Source organism: Pleurodeles waltl, chromosome 1_2 (assembly GCF_031143425.1).
Source record: "Pleurodeles waltl isolate 20211129_DDA chromosome 1_2, aPleWal1.hap1.20221129, whole genome shotgun sequence".
In the NCBI taxonomy this organism is placed as follows: Eukaryota; Metazoa; Chordata; class Amphibia; order Caudata; family Salamandridae; genus Pleurodeles; species Pleurodeles waltl.
This window is the reverse complement of record NC_090437.1, coordinates 512,026,643-512,046,609: the sequence shown is the minus strand read 5'-3', so window position 1 is coordinate 512,046,609 and position 19,967 is coordinate 512,026,643. Positions and strand designations below refer to the sequence as shown.

The window sequence follows — 19,967 nt, the reverse complement described above, 5'->3', positions numbered from 1 at the left end:
CAACAGGATAGGAGATTCATTTTCCTTGTAAGGAGTGAAATATTCCTTGTATGAAGTTGGCTATCTATGTAGTGTAACAATGTAGGGGTACACCATGCAGATAGTCCAGACAACTCATATTGGTTTAAGGAGTTTAAATTATTAACCCCAAATGCTCTTTTTGTGGTGGTGTGGGTGAGCAGTTTAGGCTTATCAGAGGGTGGTGATAAACATTTGTTGAACACACTCAATAAATGAGACACACTCAAGAAGAAATTTGAGACCAATTTAGAAAAATAACAGATTTTGATATTAATTTAGACACCAAGATCAGTTAAGTACTTTTTTTTAACTAAAGATATTAAAAAATACGGTAAATGCAACTGTCGGATTTGAGGCATGAACCTAAAACGTGGTAATGTTATCTTATGGGAGAAACATACACTGAATATGGTGACTTGCAAAATACTGACAGTACTGTTCTTCTGGACTTAAGATAAATAGGGGCCAAAGTCCAAGAATGCACCCACAGTCCTGGTTTACCTGTTCTGGTGTGTTTGGGTGCAGAGGTGCTTTCATTCAGTGGTGGTAGGCTTGAATGCTACACGTTAAGTTAATGGGAAAAGGGAAAAGTACCTGTAAGAAAAAGGCTGAAATTAGGTACTGGGAGACCAGTCCAGCAGAACCCAAAGGGGGGCTTGACTCTTGAGGGTGTCAGGACCACAGAGACACAGTCGGTTTCAATTAACTCGTGCTGGGGGGCTCGGGTGCATAGGTGTTTTGTCCGGCAAATTTGAGGCTCTCACAGTTGCTGAGATATCAATCAATCAATCAGAGATTTTTAGAGCGCGGCTAATAACACATAGGGTCTCAAGGCTCTGTTTGTGGGCGTGCTGCTCAGTCGAAGAGCCAGGTACCTGCAGAAGAGGGGAAAGAAACACAGCAAGACGACTTATGGCATGGAGCTGGCCTCTCCTGAAGTCCCACGTCATGCAGGTAAAGTTCTGGGGTCAGTGGTGGTCAGAATGAAAACAAACAAGCCTTGGTGTTTGTAACCGACGGTGGTACCCTGGACATTGGTATAGGCAGGCTTCAGGCAGGCTTACCGTCTCGAAGACAGGATGGGCCGATGGGGCTGCATTCCTGGACACTCAGGATTCTCTTCCTGGTGAGTTGCTCCAGTGGACCTGATGGTCAGCAAAAGAGGAACTAGGCAGTCATGGTTGGTGCCTTCGGGAGCAGGGAAGTGGCTCCTCCACTCCAAGGGAGATGCTGGCTGTTAGGCAAAGTGCTGGAAGGCTTCTAAGGCTTTGGGTCTTTGCAATTGTCGAGACAGGAGCAGGGTTTGGCGCCAAAGTACACAGCTAGTCAGCTATTCTTTGTTCTCCTTCTTGTAGTCAGACAAAAACAGGGGGGGCCCTAAATACTGGACTTAGGGTCATTAAGGGGAAAGTAGGGTAGTAGCCAATGGGCTTACTACCCCTGAGGTGACTACATCCCCTGTATGACCACCTCCTATGGGGGTTGGGCATAATTCTGTCCCAGAGTTCCTAATTCCACCAAAAAACAAGATGGTGGAAGCCTTCTTTAGTGGAGGGCATCAGGCAGTTCACCGGGGGGAGGGGAGAGAGGGGCTGGGTGGGTGGATGTCTAGCCTGCTGGTGCAACACGCCTACTCCATAGTTGATTTCCCGCCTGCCTGGTGCCAAATAGGCCTCAGGGCAGGAGATGGCACTCTACAGGCCCGGAGGAAGGTGGAGTTGCATATCAAAGGCAGCAGAGGCTTTGAATCCTGAAAATGAATGCATATTTCATAGCCATGTTGCTGGAGTAGGTGAGAACACCTTCTCTGCAGCGAACATTGTTTCCTGACCTCAGAGAGCGCTGGCTCTCACCTGCAGGGGGGTCAGAAACTGGTATGTGGTGGCAGGCTGGTTGAGACTAGTCAGCCTGCACACTAAAAGACTAGTAGGTTTCAGGGGGCACCTACAATATGTGCTCTGGGTGCATGTCATAATATATCCAATACTGGCATCAGTATAGATTTATTAAGACTAGGGCCTTATTACGACTCTGGCGGTCCAATAACCACCAGGGTCGGAGTGGCAGTCTGGCTGCCACATTCCGACAGCGGTGGTAGCGCCATGGTCGGACTACCAGCACTGCGACTTTTTGGCGGTGCTGGTGATTCTAATCGGCCAGGGCAGCGATGCCCTAGGGATTACGACTCCTTTCTCCACCGGCCGTTTCATGGCGGTAGCACCACCATGAAACAGCTGGTGGAGACGGGGTGCAGGGTGCCCCGGGGGGCCCATGCATTTGGCATCGGCAGTGTATGAGCCTCCCTGGCCAGCCCCGTTGCAAAGTTAACTGTCTGCTTTGCAGACAATGAACTGTGCGACGGGTGCTGGTGCATCATAAAAATTTAAATTGCGCTCCTGCCAAGTGAAACCAAAACTCAAACCTCAAATGGAGTGCCCATGATTTCAGAACAGTTATGCCAAGAAAAAAAGTAGGACTTAATACAACATCATTAAGTTAACCTATCAAGCAGAGGATACTGCATCTATTGCAATGGCATTCATAAGGAGATATTTAGGGCCAGATGTATGAATCTGGCCCAGTGCGATTCGGTAATTGCGGTTTTTAAGAAATCGCAATTACCGAATCGCAAAGGGCCATGTATCACATTTGTGATTCGGTAATTGCGATTTCTTAAAAATCGCAAATGCAATTACCAAAACGCAAATTGCGATACAGGCCCCATTCGCAGCTATGGGCCTGTTGGCCCATAGCTGTGAATTTTTTGCATTTTCGCAAATTGCGATTTCTGAAACAGAAATCGGAATTTGGGAAAAGCAAAGGGCCAGGGTGCTGGGGGCCTAAGGCCCCCTCTCCTGCACCCCATTTTTTTTTTTCACACATGTAAAGTACACACATGCCAAAAGGGCATGTGTGCTTTACATATCAAATTTAAAAATGCAGTTTTACTGCATTTTTTAATTTTGCACCAGGTTACCACCTGGTTGCAGGTCATGGTATTTTGCACTTGCAAAATACCATTCTGTGAAAAATCGCAATTTGTGATTTTTTGCAGAATTGAATTGCGACCTGGATTTTGCGAATCGCAAATTGCGATTCGCAAAATCCAGGTTGCAACTCAGAAAATCGCAATTTTTGTGATTTTCTGTTTTTGGTCTGCGAATGCATTTGATGCATTGCAGACCCTGATTTTGCACTCGCAAACGGCCGATTTCGCTGTTTGCGAGTGCAAAATCAGATGATACATCTGGCCCTCAGTGTCATCGGTGATGTGGGCTACTCTCAATGGTGTATATATATATATATATATAGAAATCAAACAGGCTCCCCTTCAGAGCCTCCCGGAGCACTCTTGGAATTTACAGCCACATTAATTTCATCTCCCCAGCATGACGCGTTTCGCCAACCTGCCTTTCTCAAATGCCAGTAGTGAAAAGGACATTTAAACACAGGTGCTTAAATACGTTTTTTTCATTGCTCTTTAATCATGGTATTTGTAAGTGAAAAGGGACTTGCGTTCCCCATTGAAAATCTAGCTAAGAGCGCCGCCATCATGTTATGTCTTAGAAGTTGTTTACATAGTCCCAGTCATGATTTTACTCCAGTGGATTATAATACCAAAGTGGTTTCTGGGCACATTCCTTCAACTTTTAAATCCGGTGCACTCTCAGTTTAAACACTGTTGTTACATATCGGGTCTTTCAAAGCATGTCAATGTCCCTTCATAAATAAATGTGCTATTCCTTTTCATCAAGCCGTATTTTTACCCATAATTTTACTCCATGCTTGAAAGCGTTTGTTAAGTAACTTACGCTAATCCATGTAGTCATGTCCTGAATAAACAGCAAGCATATATTTCCGAGTTGGCAGGGCTACGGTGGTTCTACGGTAACATGGATTAGCGTAAATTACTTAACAAACACTTTCAAGCATGGAGTAAAATTATGGGCAAAAATACGGCTTGATAAAAAGGAATAGCACATTTATTTATGAAGGGACATTGACATGCTTTGAAAGACACGATATGTAACAACAGTGTTTAAACTGAGAGTGCACCGGATTTAAAAGTTGAAGGAATGTGCCCAGAAACCACTTTGGTATTATAATCCACTGGAGTAAAATCATGACTGGGACTATGTAAACAGCTTCTAAGACATAACATGATGGCGGCGCTCTTAGCTAGATTTTCAATGGGGAACGCAAGTCCCTTTTCACTTACAAATACCATGATTAAAGAGCAATGAAAAAAACGTATTTAAGCACCTGTGTTTAAATGTCCTTTTCACTACTGGCATTTGAGAAAGGCAGGTTGCCGAAACGCGTCATGCTGGGGAGATGAAATTAATGTGGCTGTAAATTCCAAGAGTGCTCCGGGAGGCTCTGAAGGGGAGCCTGTTTGATGTCTGTATTTCACGTGCTTGCTGCTTGCATGAAGGAGGCACCCATCTGAAAGTGTTCGGTAACATTAGCAGCTTTTGTGGAATGAAATATATTTATATATATATATATAGCAAAAACGAGATGTCCTCAATGAAAGCGCGCTCCCAACTGGTTATAGTAAGGGTTTTGAAAACAAAGCCAGCAACTCACGGTGAGTCCTTGAAGCATTTTCATTCTTTCTGGCCTTTAGTAATAAAGTCATCTCTGGACACGTGTTTCAGGGTAGATCCCATCATCAGCAGAGAAAATGTAAAAAGTATTCCACCCTCGTGGGTGCAGCCAGTGCTGGATGTAATTCAGACTCTCTTTAAAAGCACTGAGTGCGAGGCTCTTCAGCTAGTTTGATTAATTGCAGGCACCTGATGAATCCATTAAAATACCAGTCCTGCCCCTGTGGGCCTCTGTAATGGCAAGTGCACACTGGTTATAGTAGTCCTGCAAAGTCGTATTCCCCAAGTGGGTTGCTAGAGCCAAGCACGAAAAAATGAAAAAAAAAGTGCATAACCTATGTAGGCAAGTTCACAGTAAAATTGTCGGTTTTGCTAAAAATATCCCAACCACGTTGTTCAAATGTGACCATGAATATATATATATATATATATACACATGCTGTGATATATATATGGAAAATGTCACTTACCCAGTGTACATCTGTTCGTGGCATGAGACGCTGCAGATTCACATGCTGTGCATTATCCTGCCATCTAGTGTTGGGCTCGGAGTGTTACAAGTTGCTTTTCTTCGAAGAAGTCTTTTCGAGTCACGAGATCGAGGGACTCCTCCACTCTCGGCTCCATTGCGCATGGGCGTCGACTCCATCTTAGATTGTTTTCCCCGCAGAGGTTGAGGTAGGAGTTGTGTATATAGTAATAGTGCCCATGCAATGGAGTAAGTATGTATGTACATAATGTGTTTAAAAGTGATATATATTTACAAATGTACAAGTTTATTTTTATGAACTTAAACGGCTACAGGCTCCCGGGGAGGTGGGAGGGCGCATGTGAATCTGCAGCGTCTCATTCCACGAACAGATGTACACTGAGTAAGGGACATTTTCCATTTAATGGCATGTGTAGCTGCAGATACACATGCTGTGCATAGACTAGTAAGCAGTTATCTCCCCAAAAGCGGTGGTTTAGCCTGTAGGAGTTGAAGTTGTTTGAAATAATGTCCGTAATACTGCCTGTCCTACTGTGGCCTGTTGTGTTGTTAACACATCCACACAGTAATGTTTCGTGAATGTATGAGGCGTAGACCATGTGGCTGCCTTACAGATTTCTGTCATGGGTATATTTCCTAGAAAGGCCATTGTGGCGCCTTTCTTTCTAGTGGAGTGTGCCTTTGGTGTAATAGGCAGGTCTCTCTTAGCTTTTACATAGCAGGTTTGAATACACTTAACTATCCATCTGACAATGCCTTGTTTGGATATTGGATTTCCTGCATGAGGTTTTTGAAAAGCTACAAACAATTGTTTTGTTTTGCGAAATTGTTTGGTTCTATCAATGTAATACATTAGTGCCCTTTTGATGTCTAATGTATGTAATGCTCTCTCAGCTACAGAATCTGGTTGTGGAAAAAATACTGGGAGTTCCACAGTTTGATTTAAGTGGAACGGTGATATAACTTTTGGATTTGTGCGTAGAACCACTATGTTTGTGTATTTGTATAAAGGATTCTTGGATGGTAAATGCTTGTATTTCACTTACTCTTCTAAGAGATGTGATAGCAATTAGGAAGGCGACTTTCCATGTTAAGTATTGCATCTCACAAGAGTGCATGGGTTCAAATGGTGGACCCATGAGTCGTGTTAATACAATATTGAGATTCCATGAAGGAACTGGTGGTGTTCTTGGGGGAATGATTCTTTTTAGACCCTCCATAAATGCTTTTATGACCGGGATTTTAAAGAGTGATGTTGAATGTGTAATTTGCAGATAGGCAGTAATAAACAAATCTTTTCCATTTATTTGCGTAACAATGTCTTGTAGTAGGTTTCCTAGCTTGTTTAATGACCTCCATACATTCTTGTGTAAGGTCTAGATGTCCAAATTCTAAGCATTCAGGAGCCAGATTGCTAGATTGAGCGATGCTGGATTCGGGTGTCTGATCTGTTGTTTGTGTTGAGTTAATAGATCTGGTCTGTTTGGTAGCTTGATATGAGTTACTACTGACAGGTCTAGTAGTGTTGTGTACCATGGTTGGCGAGCCCAAGTTGGTGCTACTACTATTAGTTTGAGTTTTTTTTTACTCAAGTTTACTAGATACGGAAGGAGTGGGAGAGGGGGAAAAGCGTAAGCAAATATCCCTGACCAACTCATCCATAACACATTGCCCTTGGAGTGAGGGTGTGGGTACCTGGATGGGAAGTTTTGGCATTTTGTATTTTCTTTTGTTGCGAATAGGTCTATTTGCGGCGTTCCCCAGTTTTGAAAGTAGGTTTGCAGTATCTGGGGATGAAGTTCCCATTCGTGTATCTGTTGGTGATCTCGACTGAGATTGTCGGCCAACTGGTTTTGAATTCCTGGGATGTATTGTGCTATTAGGCGAATGTGATTGTGAGTTGCCCAATGCCAAATCTTCTGTGCTAAGAGACACAGCTGTGATGAGTGTGTCCCTCCCTGTTTGTTTAGGTAATACATTGTTATCATGTTGTCTGTTTTGACAAGAATACGTTTGTGGACTATTAACGGTTGAAAAGCTTTCAATGCTAGAAACACTGCTAGTAGTTCTAGTTGATTTATATGAAGTTGTCTTTGTTGAGTGTCCCATTGTCCCTGGATGCTGTGTTGGTTGAGGTGTGCTCCCCACCCTACCATGGAAGCATCTGTTGTGATCATGTATTGAGGCACTGGGTCCTGAAAAGGCAGCCCTTGGTTTAAATTTATAGGATTCCACCATTGAAGCGAGGAGTGTGTTTGGCGGTCTATCAACACTAGATCTTGAAGCTGACTGTAAGGAAATGCCTCCTTGGCATGGTTACCCCCTGACTTTTTGCCTTTGCTGATGCTATGTTTTGAATTGAAAGTGTGCTGAGGCCTGCTAACCAGGCCCCAGCACCAGTGTCCTTTCCCTAACCTGTACTTTTGTATCCACAATTGGCACACCCTGGCACCCAGATAAGTCCCTTGTAAATGGTACCCCTGGTACCAAGGGCCCTGATGCCAAGGAAGGTCTCTAAGGGCTGCAGCATGTCTTATGCCACCCTGGAGACCCCTCACTCAGCACAGACACACTGCTTGCCAGCTTGTGTGTGCTGGTGAGAACAAAACGAGTAAGTCGACATGGCACTCCCCTCAGGGTGCCATGCCAGCCTCTCACTGCCTATGCAGGTATAGATAAGTCACCCCTCTAGCAGGCCTATCCTGGAATTGAAGCCCTCTCTTCCGAAGCGACACCAAATGTATGCATGTGGAGACAGTGTACAAATTCCCTGTCCATCCAAACAAGAGAATGTAATGCTATTACTAGTCTTTTTTGGTCTTAAGATATCATAACAAATATTTTACTTAAAACACACACAACCACCCAAAATATAGCGAAGTGGATCTATGGGATGCAGAGAATTGTTTTGGAAACTGAAGATCCACAAGTTAAAACATTGACAGTGCTGACCCTTTCATGCCGCTTAGACTGATGAAATGACTGGCACCGCGTTAACTGTATCCTCTGAGATATATACTTCATTGAAGCTATTCAGTGTTTCGCAATAAGAGTTTTTTGCAAAAAATACTATTAAGGTGGTTTTATTTTCTGGAGAGCTAAATGGCAGGCTAGACTTGCACTTTTTTAGGTGCAGAATGTGGCATTTCCTTGCTCCCAATAAGGATCCAATTAGTATTTTACAGTGTTCCAAAATATCCCAGAAGTCCAATACATTTCAGTTGAAAGTCCTGCGTGGATCATGATTTCAGGCCTCTTTAGAAATGGCACTGAGCTATTGATGGCCGCTACCTAAAGAACAACATAATGTGGTGTTCACATTGTTCTATAGTGTGAACTTCTACTGCGGTCCCTGTCATACTCGCGTTCAGTGCCAAGAGTGATCTGCACTGCTGAGTTGGAAGGGGGTGTAACAAAAGCCAGCAGATAGCTGGAAGGCACACCCTGTCCTGTTGGCAGCAATAGGCAAACTGCCACGTCTGCTGTTTTCAGTTTTTCCTTTAAAATGTATGGTTAAAAAAATGCACTCAAGCACATGAAATGTCAGCAGACACGTTAAGTTTGTATTTGTGCTTGAAGTGGATATTCAAAGGGACTACCACTGTGCCCTGAGCAGCACCACATCAGTCCCTCTGAAAATCAGCCGCAAAGGAACAGGCTGCACCAAAAGCCTCATCGGGCCTTGAGCAAGAGAGCGAAAGAAGCTGCCTCAGGCCAAGAAAAAAAAACAAACAGTGATAAGGGAGGGGGTGGTGGGATGGGTGAAGCAGCAATTTGTCCTCGGTCTTTAAAAGCACTACAAATGTGACGAGATAAGAACAAGAATTACAGGCCTCTTTACAGAGGTGTTTGGATTGAATGAAAACAGGACCTACTGTGTGGATTGCTTTTCAACAAAGAAAAAAGTAGTCGGTGAAACAGAATGCTAAAGTGGATGAATATAGTACTTGGTCGCTGATCTCGGGGAAGGCTAAATACAGCAGGGGTGTAGGAAGTTGGCTCTGTATGTGCTATTTCAAAGTAAGGAATAGCATGCACAGAGTCCAAGGGTTCCCCTTAGAGGTAAAATAGTGGTAAAAGAGATAATACTAATGCTCTATTTTGTGGTAGTGTGGTCGAGCAGTAGGCTTATCCAAGGAGTAGTGTTAAGCATTTGTTGTACATACACATAGCCAATAAATGAGGTACACACACTCAGAGACAAATCCAGCCAATAGGTTTTGTTATAGAAAAAGATCTTTTCTTAGTTTATTTTAAGAACCACAGGTTCACATTTTACATGTAATAGCTCTTTTGAAAGGTATTGCAGGTAAGTACTCTAGGAACTTTGAATCATTACTTTAGCATGTATACTTTTCACATAAAACACAATAAGCTGTTTTAAAAGTGGACACTGCAATTTTCACAGTTCCTGGGGGAGGTAAGTTATTGTTAGTTTTCACAGGTAAGTAAGTCACTTACAGGTTTGAGTTTTTGGTCCAAGGTAGCCCACCGTTGGGGGTTCAGAGCAACCCCAAAGTTATCACACCAGCAGTTCAGGGCCGGTCAGGTGCAAAGGTCAAAGAGGTGCCCAAAACACATAGGCTATAATGGAGAGAAGGGGGTGCCCCGGTTCCAGTCTGCCAGCAGGTAAGTACCCGCGTCTTCGGAGGGCAGACCAGGGGGGTTTTGTAGGGCACCGGGGGGGACACAAAGTAGCACAGAAAGTACACCCTCAGCAGCGCGGGGGCGGCCGGGTGCAGTGTGCAAACATGCGTCGGGTTTCCTTCAGGTTTCAATGGGAGACCAAGGGGTCTCTTCAGCGATGCAGGCAGGCAAGGGGGGGGCTCCTCGGGGTAGCCACCACCTGGGCAAGGGAGAGGGCCTCCTGGGGGTCACTCCTGCACAGAAGTTCCGTTTCTTTAGGGGCTGGGGGCTGCGGGTGCAGGGTCTTTTCCAGCCGTCGGGAAATGGAGTTCAGACAGTCGCGGTCAGGGGGAGCCTGGGGATTCCCTCTGCAGGCGTCGCTGTGGGGTTTCAGGGGGGACAACTTTGGTTACTCACAGTCGTAGAGTCGCCGGAGGGTCCTCCCTGAGTTGGTTGTTCTCCACCAGTCGGGGTCGCCGGGTGCAGTGTTGCAAGTCTCACGCTTCTTGCGGGGAATTGCAGGGGTCTTTAAATCTGCTCCTTGTAACAAAGTTGCAGTTCTTTTGGAGCAGTGCCGCTGTCCTCAGGAGTTTCTTGTCTTTTTCGAAGCAGGGCAGTCCTCAGAGGATTCAGAGGTCGCTGGTCCCTTGGAAAGCGTCGCTGGAGCAGGTTCTTTGGAAGGCAGGAGACAGGCCGGTAAGTCTGGGGCCAAGGCAGTTGGTGTCTTCTGGTCTTCCTCTGCAGGGGTTTGTCAGCTCGGCAGTCCTTCTTCTTGTAGTTGCAGGAATCTAAATTCTTAGGTTCAGGGAAGCCCTTAAATACTAAATTTAAGGGCGTGTTTAGGTCTGGGGGGGTTAGTAGCCAATGGCTACTAGCCCTGAGGGTGGGTACACCCTCTTTGTGCCTCCTCCCAAGGGGAGGGGGTCACATCCCTAATCCTATTGGGGGAATCCTCCATCTGCAAGATGGAGGATTTCTAAAAGTTAGAGTCACCTCAGCTCAGGACACCTTAGGGGCTTGTCCTGACTGGCCAGTGACTCCTCCTTGTTATTCTCATTATTTTCTCCGGCCTTGCCGCCAAAAGTGGGGGCCGGGGCCGGAGGGGCGGGCAACTCCACTAGCTGGAGTGTCCTGCGGTGCTGTGACAAAGGGGTGAGCCTTTGAGGCTCACCGCCAGGTGTTACAGCTCCTGCCTGGGGGAGGTGTTAGCATCTCCACCCAGTGCAGGCTTTGTTATTGGCCTCAGAGTGACAAAGGCACTCTCCCCATGGGGCCAGCAACATGTCTCTAGTGTGGCAGGCTGCTGGAACCAGTCAGCCTACACAGATAGTCGGTTAAGTTTCAGGGGGCACCTCTAAGGTGCCCTCTGTAGTGTATTTTACAATAAAATGTACACTGGCATCAGTGTGCATTTATTGTGCTGAGAAGTTTGATACCAAACTTCCCAGTTTTCAGTGTAGCCATTATGGTGCTGTGGAGTTCGTGTTGGACAGACTCCCAGACCATATACTCTTATGGCTACCCTGCACTTACAATGTCTAAGGTTTTGCTTAGACACTGTAGGGGCACAGTGCTCATGCACTGGTGCCCTCACCTATGGTATAGTGCACCCTGCCTTAGGGCTGTAAGGCCTGCTAGAGGGGTGTCTTACCCATACTGCATAGGCAGTGAGAGGCTGGCATGGCACCCTGAGGGGAGTGCCATGTCGACTTACTCAGTTTGTTCTCACTAGCACACACAAGCTGGTAAGCAGTGTGTCTGTGCTGAGTGAGGGGTCTCTAGGGTGGCATAATACATGCTGCAGCCCTTAGAGACCTTCCCTGGCATCAGGGCCCTTGGTACCAGAGGTACCAGTTACAAGGGACTTATCTGGAGGCCAGGGTGTGTCAATTGTGGAATCAAAAAGTACAGGTTAGGGAAAGAACACTGGTGCTGGGGCCTGGTTAGCAGGCCTCAGCACACTTTCAATTCAAAACATAGCATCAGCAAAGGCAAAAAGTCAGGGGGTAACCATGCCAAGGAGGCATTTCCTTACACAACCCCCCCCCAAACGAAAGAGGATGAGACTAACCTTTCCCAAGAGAGTCTTCATTTTCTAAGTGGAAGAACCTGGAAAGGCCATCTGCATTGGCATGGGCAGTCTCAGGTCTGTGTTCCACTATAAAGTCCATTCCCTGTAGGGAGATGGACCACCTCAACAGTTTTGGATTTTCACCTTTCATTTGCATCAGCCATCTGAGAGGTCTGTGGTCAGTCTGAACTAGGAAGTGAGTACCAAAGAGGTATGGTCTCAGCTTCTTCAGGGACCAAACCACAGCAAAGGCCTCCCTCTCAATGGCACTCCAACACTGCTCCCTGGGGAGTAACCTCCTGCTAATGAAAGCAACAGGCTGGTCAAGGCCATCATCATTTGTTTGGGACAAAACTGCCCCTATCCCATGTCCAGAGGCATCTGTTTGCACAATGAATTGCTTGGAGTAATCTGGAGCTTTTAGAACTGGTGCTGTGCACATAGCTTGTTTCAGGGTGTCACAGGCCTGTTGGCACTCTACAGTCCAGTTTACTTTCTTGGGCATTTTCTTGGAGGTCAATTCTGTGAGGGCTGTCACTATTGATCCATATCCCTTCACAAACCTCCTATAGTACCCAGTCAAGCCAAGGAATGCCCTGACTTGAGTCTGGGTTTTTGGAGCTACCCAGTCCAGAATAGTCTGGATCTTGGGTTGGAGTGGCTGAACTTGGCCTTCACCTACAAGGTGTCCCAAGTAAACCACAGTTCCCTGCCCTATCTGGCATTTGGATGCCTTGATAGAGAGGCCTGCAGATTGCAGAACCTTCAAAACCTTCTTCAGGTGGACCAGGTGATCCTGCCAGGTGGAGCTGAAGACAGCAATATCATCAAGATAAGCTGCACTAAAGGATTCCAGCCCAGCAAGGACTTGATTCACCAACCTTTGGAAGGTGGCAGGGGCATTCTTTAAACCAAAGGGCATAACAGTGAACTGATAATGCCCATCAGGTGTGGAGAATGCTGTCTTTTCTTTTGCTCCAGGGGCCATTTTGATTTGCCAGTACCCTGCTGTTAAGTCAAAGGTACTTAAGAATTTGGCAGCCCCTAATTTGTCTATGAGCTCATCAGCTCTAGGAATGGGATGGGCATCTGTCTTGGTGACAGAGTTGAGACCTCTGTAGTCCACACAAAACCTCATTTCTCTCTTTCCATTTTTGGTGTGAGGTTTGGGGACTAAGACCACTGGGCTAGCCCAGGGGCTGTCAGAGTGCTCTATTACTCCCAATTCCAGCATCTTGTGGACTTCCACCTTGATGCTTTCCTTAACTTGATCAGACTGTCTAAATATTTTGTTTTTGACAGGCATGCTGTCTCCTGTGTCCACATCATGGGTACACAGGTGTGTCTGACCAGGGGTTAGGGAAAAGAGTTCAGCAAACTGTTGCAGGACCTTCCTACAGTCAGCTTGCTGGTGGCCAGAGAGGGTGTCTGAGTAGATCACTCCATCCACTGAGCCATCTTTAGGGTCTGATGAGAGGAGATCAGGGAGAGGCTCACTCTCAGCTTCCTGGTCCTCATCTGTTACCATCAACAGATTTACATCAGCCCTGTCATGGAAGAGCTTAAGGCGGTTTACATGGATCACCCTCTTGGGGCTCCTGCTTGTGCCCAGGTCTAACAGGTAGGTGACCTGACCCTTCCTTTCTAGTACTGGGTAAGGGCCACTCCATTTGTCCTGAAGTGCCCTGGGAGCCACAGGTTCCAGAACCCAGACTTTCTGCCCTGGTTGAAATTCAACCAGTGCAGCCTTTTGGTCATACCACAACTTCTGGAGTTGTTGGCTGGCCTCAAGGTTTTTACTTGCCTTTTCCATGTACTCTGCCATTCTTGAGCGAAGGCCAAGTACATAGTCCACTATGTCTTGTTTAGGCTCATGAGGAGGTCTCTCCCAGCCTTCTTTAACAAGAGCAAGTGGTCCCCTTACAGGGTGGCCAAACAGAAGTTCAAAGGGTGAGAATCCTACTCCCTTCTGAGGCACCTCTCTGTAAGCGAAAAGCAGACATGGCAGGAGGACATCCCATTTCCTTTTGAGTTTTTCTGGGAGCCCCATGATCATGCCCTTTAATGTCTTGTTCAATCTCTCAACAAGGCCATTAGTTTGTGGATGATATGGTGTAGTGAACTTATAAGTCACTCCACACTCATTCCACATGTGTTTTAGGTATGCTGACATGAAGTTGGAACCTCTGTCAGACACCACCTCCTTAGGGAAGCCCACTCTGGTAAAGATACCAATGAGGGCCTTGGCTACTGCAGGGGCAGTAGTCGACCTAAGGGGAATAGCTTCAGGATACCTAGTAGCATGATCCACTACTACTAGGATATACATATTTCCTGAGGCTGTGGGAGGTTCTAGTGGACCAACTATGTCCACACCCACTCTTTCAAAGGGGACCCCCACCACTGGAAGTGGAATGAGGGGGGCCTTTGGATGCCCACCTGTCTTACCACTCGCTTGACAGGTGGGGCAGGAGAGGCAAAACTCCTTAACCTTCTGGGACATATTGGGCCTGTAGAAGTGGTTGACTAACCTCTCCCACGTCTTGGTTTGTCCCAAATGCCCAGCAAGGGGAATATCATGGGCTAAGGTCAGAATAAACTCTCTGAAACCCTGAGGCACTACCACTCTCCTAGTGGCACCAGGTTTGGGATCTCTTGCCTCAGTGTACAGGAGTCCATCTTCCCAATAGACCCTATGTGTTCCATTTTTCTTGCCATTGGACTCTTCAGCAGCTTGCTGCCTACGGCCTTCAAGAGAGGGACAGGTTTCTTGTCCCTTACACAACTCTTCCCTTGAGGGTCCCCCTGGGCCTAAGAGCTCAACCTGATAAGGTTCCAGTTCCATAGGCTCAGTTCCCTCAGAGGGCAGAACTTCTTCCTGAGAAGAGAGGTTCTCTTTTTGGTGTTGTGTTGCAGCTGGTTTCCCAGCTGACTTTCCTTTCCTCTTGGTAGGCTGGGCCATTCTTCCAGACTCCAGCTCTACTTTTTCACCCTGTGCCTTGCACTGTGCCCTAGTCTTGACACACACCAGTTCAGGGATACCCAGCATGGCTGCATGGGTTTTCAGTTCTACCTCAGCCCATGCTGAGGACTCCAGGTCATTTCTAAGCAAACAGTCTACTGGGATATTTGAGGAGACCACCACCTGTTTCAGGCCCTTGACCCCTCCCCACTCTAAAGTTACCATAGCCATGGGATGTACTTTAGTCTGATTGTCAGCGTTGGTGACTGGATAAGTTTGTCCAGACAGGTATTGGCCAGGGGAAACCAGTTTCTCTGTCACCATGGTGACACTGGCACCTGTATCCCTCAGGCCCTCTACACTTGTCCCATTAATTAAGAGCTGCTGCCTGTATTTTTGCATGTTAGGGGGCCAGGCAGCCAGTGTGGCTAAATCCACCCCACCCTCAGAGACTAATGTAGCTTCAGTGTGACACCTGATTTGCTCTGGGCACACTGTTGATCCCACTTGGAGACTGGCCATTCCAGTTTTAGCTGGATGGGAGTTAGAAGTGGTATCTTTCTTGGGACAGGCCTTGTCTCCAGTTTGGTGTCCAGACTGATTACAGCTACGACACCAGGCCTTTTTGGGATCAAAGTTTTTACCCTTGTACCCAGAATTGTTTTGTGAAGAGGCTCTGGGCCCACCCTCCTGTGCAGGTTTTTGGGGGCCTGTAGAAGACTCTTTACTATCTTTGTTTTTGGCTGTCTCACCACCTTTCCCCTGGGGAGGTTTTGTGACCCCTTTCTTTTGGTCACCCCCTGTGGAAGTTTTGGACACCCTAGTCTTGACCCAATGGTCCGCCTTCTTTCCCAATTCTTGGGGAGAAATTGGTCCTAGGTCCACCAGATGCTGATGCAGTTTATCATTGAAACAATTACTTAATAGGTGTTCTTTCACAAATAAATTGTACAGCCCATCATAATCATTTACACCATTGCCTTGAATCCATCCATCTAGTGTTTTTACTGAGTAGTCTACAAAGTCAACCCAGGTCTGGCTCGAGGATTTTTGAGCCCCCCTGAATCTAATCCTATACTCCTCAGTGGAGAATCCAAAGCCCTCAATCAGGGTACCCTTCATGAGGTCATAAGATTCTGCATCTTTTTTAGAGAGTGTGAGGAGTCTATCCCTACACTTTCCGGTGAACATTTCCCAAAGGAGAGCACCCCAGTGAGATTAGTTCACTTTTCTGGTTTCACAAGCCCTCTCAAAAGCTGTGAACCATTTGGTGATGTCATCACCATCTTCATATTTAGTTACAATCCCTTTGGGGACTTTCAACATGTCAGGAGAATCTCTGACCCTATTTATGTTGCTGCCACCATTGATGGGTCCTAGGCCCATCTCTTGTCTTTCCCTTTCTATGGCTAGGATCTGTCTTTCCAAAGCCAATCTTTTGGCCATCCGGGCTAACTGGATGTCCTCTTCACTGGAGTTATCCTCAGTGATTTCAGAGAGGCTGGACCCTCCTGTGAGGGAGCCAGCATCTCTGACTATTATTTTTGGAGTCAGGGCTTGAGAAGCCCTGTTCTCCCTAGATAGGACTGGTGGAGGGGATTCTTCCTCCAGTTCACTATCATCCTCCTCTGTGTTATCCACAGAGGGGTTGGCTCTATCATACTCTGCCAACAGCTCCTGGAGCTGTACTTTGGTAGGTCTGGAGCCCATTGTTATTTTTCTTATGTTACAGAGTGACCTTAGCTCTTTCATCTGGAGATGGAGGTAAGGTGTGGTGTCGAGTTCCACCACATTCATCTCTGTACTAGACATTATTCTTCTAAAAGTTGGAATGCTTTTAAGAATCTAAAACTAGTTCTAGAATCTAATTCAAACTTTTAAAAACTTTTAAACTCTAAAAGAAATGCTAACAGGGACTAACACAAGGCCCTAGCAGGACTTTAAAGAATTTAGAAAACTTTTCAAATTGCAAAAATCAATTTCTAATGACAATTTTGGAATTTGTCGTGTGATCAGGTATTGGCTGAGTAGTCCAGCAAATGCAAAGTCTTGTACCCCACCGCTGATCCACCAATGTAGGAAGTTGTCTCTGTATGTGCTATTTCAAAGTAAGGAACAGCATGCAGAGTCCAAGGGTTCCCCTTAGAGGTAAAATAGTGGTAAAAGAGATAATACTAATGCTCTATTTTGTGGTAGTGTGGTCGAGCAGTAGGCTTATCCAAGGAGTAGTGTTAAGCATTTGTTGTACATACACATAGCCAATAAATGAGGTACACACACTCAGAGACAAATCCAGCCAATAGGTTTTGTTATAGAAAAAGATCTTTTCTTAGTTTATTTTAAGAACCACAGGTTCACATTTTACATGTAATAGCTCTTTTGAAAGGTATTGCAGGTAAGTACTCTAGGAACTTTGAATCATTACTTTAGCATGTATACTTTTCACATAAAACACAATAAGCTGTTTTAAAAGTGGACACTTAGTGCAATTTTCACAGTTCCTTGGGGAGGTAAGTTATTGTTAGTTTTCACAGGTAAGTAAGTCACTTACAGGTTTGAGTTTTTGGTCCAAGGTAGCCCACCATTGGGGGTTCAGAGCAACCCCAAAGTTATCACACCAGCAGTTCAGGGCCGGTCAGGTGCAAAGGTCAAAGAGGTGCCCAAAACACATAGGCTATAATGGAGAGAAGGGGGTGCCCCGGTTCCAGTCTGCTAGCAGGTAAGTACCCGCGTCTTCGGAGGGCAGACCAGGGGGGTTTTGTAGGGCACCGGGGGGGACACAAAGTAGCACAGAAAGTACACCCTCAGCAGCGCGGGGGCGGCCGGGTGCAGTGTGCAAACATGCGTCGGGTTTCCTTCAGGTTTCAATGGGAGACCAAGGGGTCTCTTCAGCGATGCAGGCAGGCAAGGGGGGGCTCCTCGGGGTAGCCACCACCTGGGCAAGGGAGAGGGCCTCCTGGGGGTCACTCCTGCACAGAAGTTCCGTTTCTTTAGGGGCTGAGGACTGCGGGTGCAGGGTCTTTTCCAGCCTTCGGGAAATGGAGTTCAGACAGTCGCGGTCAGGGGGAGCCTGGGGATTCCCTCTGCAGGCGTCGCTGTGGGGGCTCAGGGGGGACAACTTTGGTTACTCACAGTCGTAGAGTCGCCGGAGGGTCCTCCCTGAGTTGGTTGTTCTCCACCAGTCGAGTCGGGGTCACCGGGTGCAGTGTTGCAAGTCTCACGCTTCTTGCGGGGAATTGCAGGGGTCTTTAAATCTGCTCCTTGTAACAAAGTTGCAGTTCTTTTGGAGCAGTGCCGCTGTCCTCGGGAGTTTCTTGTCTTTTTCGAAGCAGGGCAGTCCTCAGAGGATTCAGAGGTCGCTGGTCCCTTGGAAAGCGTCGCTGGAGCAGGTTCTTTGGAAGGCAGGAGACAGGCCGGTAAGTCTGGGGCCAAGGCAGTTGGTGTCTTCTGGTCTTCCTCTGCAGGGGTTTGTCAGCTCGGCAGTCCTTCTTGTAGTTGCAGGAATCTAAATTCTTAGGTTCAGGGAAGCCCTTAAATACTAAATTTAAGGGCGTGTTTAGGTCTGGGGGGGTTAGTAGCCAATGGCTACTAGCCCTGAGGGTGGGTACACCCTCTTTGTGCCTCCTCCCAAGGGGAGGGGGTCACATTCCTAATCCTATTGGGGGAATCCTCCATCTGCAAGATGGAGGATTTCTAAAAGTTAGAGTCACCTCAGCTCAGGACACCTTAGGGGCTGTCCTGACTGGCCAGTGACTCCTCCTTGTTATTCTCATTATTTTCTCCGGCCTTGCCGCCAAAAGTGGGGGCCGGGGCCGGAGGGGCGGGCAACTCCACTAGCTGGAGTGTCCTGCGGTGCTGTGACAAAGGGGTGAGCCTTTGAGGCTCACCGCCAGGTGTTACAGCTCCTGCCTGGGGGAGGTGTTAGCATCTCCACCCAGTGCAGGCTTTGTTACTGGCCTCAGAGTGACAAAGGCACTCTCCCCATGGGGCCAGCAACATGTCTCTAGTGTGGCAGGCTGCTGGAACCAGTCAGCCTACACAGATAGTCAGTTAAGTTTCAGGGGGCACCTCTAAGGTGCCCTCTGTGGTGTATTTTACAATAAAATGTACACTGGCATCAGTGTGCATTTATTGTGCTGAGAAGTTTGATACCAAACTTCCCAGTTTTCAGTGTAGCCATTATGGTGCTGTGGAGTTCGTGTTGGACAGACTCCCAGACCATATACTCTTATGGCTACCCTGCACTTACAATGTCTAAGGTTTTGCTTAGACACTGTAGGGGCACAGTGCTCATGCACTGGTGCCCTCACCTATGGTATAGTGCACCCTGCCTTAGGGCTGTAAGGCCTGCTAGAGGGGTGTCTTACCCATACTGCATAGGCAGTGAGAGGCTGGCATGGCACCCTGAGGGGAGTGCCATGTCGACTTACTCAGTTTGTTCTCACTAGCACACACAAGCTGGTAAGCAGTGTGTCTGTGCTGAGTGAGGGGTCTCTAGGGTGGCATAATACATGCTGCAGCCCTTAGAGACCTTCCCTGGCATCAGGGCCCTTGGTACCAGAGGTACCAGTTACAAGGGACTTATCTGGAGGCCAGGGTGTGTCAATTGTGGAATCAAAAAGTACAGGTTAGGGAAAGAACACTGGTGCTGGGGCCTGGTTAGCAGGCCTCAGCACACTTTCAATTCAAAACATAGCATCAGCAAAGGCAAAAAGTCAGGGGGTAACCATGCCAAGGAGGCATTTCCTTACAAGGGGCATTACAAAATACCATAGACAAATGAGGAGAAAGAATATGAGCGAAGATGGAAGCAGCAAATGGGAAGCCTATGGGTGGGCTAAAGCCCACAAAGTATATACAACATTGGCAGTCAAAGTGTTGCCTAGCCGTGACCTAAAAAGTGGGGTTGACCGTGACAAAAAGGGGCACTTTCCTAAAGTCCTGATCCAGGGTAAACCCTCAAGCCCTTGCATGACTAATGCACCTGCATTGAAGAGGCCTCAAAAAATGGAGACCTTTTGGGGATAGGGGGTCAGTGGGTGGGTGCTGTACTGCAAATGATGGCAGCTGTGAGTTAACTTTGCTCTTTGCGGCCTCCGCATCATACTGAAACATCCTGGCAGACTCCACTTCGGAGTATGCCAATGGGGATGCTGGCCATCCTGTAGCCGATACGCCCCCATTGTG

General features: G+C 47.0%; 1 protein-coding gene across 4 annotated transcripts in view; it reads right to left on the bottom strand.

Annotated features, from left to right (window-relative positions):
- Positions 1–19,967, bottom strand: part of LARP7 (La ribonucleoprotein 7, transcriptional regulator) — a 216,089-nt gene that overhangs the window by 109,708 nt on the left and 86,414 nt on the right. The gene's annotated exons all lie outside the window — the stretch shown is intronic.